The sequence below is a fragment of the Hipposideros armiger genome, unplaced genomic scaffold (genome assembly GCF_001890085.2).
Source record: "Hipposideros armiger isolate ML-2016 unplaced genomic scaffold, ASM189008v1 scaffold_150, whole genome shotgun sequence".
Classification (NCBI taxonomy): domain Eukaryota; kingdom Metazoa; phylum Chordata; class Mammalia; order Chiroptera; family Hipposideridae; genus Hipposideros; species Hipposideros armiger.
In genome coordinates, this window is record NW_017731500.1 from 1,566,731 (window position 1) to 1,567,245 (window position 515).

A 515-nucleotide genomic window follows, 5' to 3' on the forward strand; every position below is an offset into this window, starting at 1 on the left:
TCTCTCTGTCTCTCTCTCTCTTTTGGCAAAGATTGACACTTTGAAGTCAAGGCAATTAGGACAACTGTGAACACAGTCAGCTCTGTGCAAAGAAGAGAGTGTAGCTTTGACAGAGACCTCTGCTCTCTATGGATTCCAAGAGCAAAGTGGTCTGCCACGGTTTTCAAATCCCCAAAACATGTATTTTGATGCGTTTATAGCCTTCCTTTTCCTAAGAGACTTGGGGACACCAGTAAACTACTTGAACTCAAACCCATTATTTACTTACGGAAGGATCCACTTAAGCTAATGTAAGTGAATGGGAGCCATTTGGCGTCCTCCATGGGTCCTTCCTTCTCTGCTGACCATTTGGTCCCTTGTAACCTGACCCAGAAGTCTTAAGCTGCAGCAAGCTTTGCTGGAATTTGACCAGAGAGCTTCAGATGAGAAAGAAAGAAGGGGTAGGAAAAGAAGAGAGAAGATATTTCTACTTTCCTTTGTAAAGTAAATGTTCACCAACTCATCATTCTGCAATG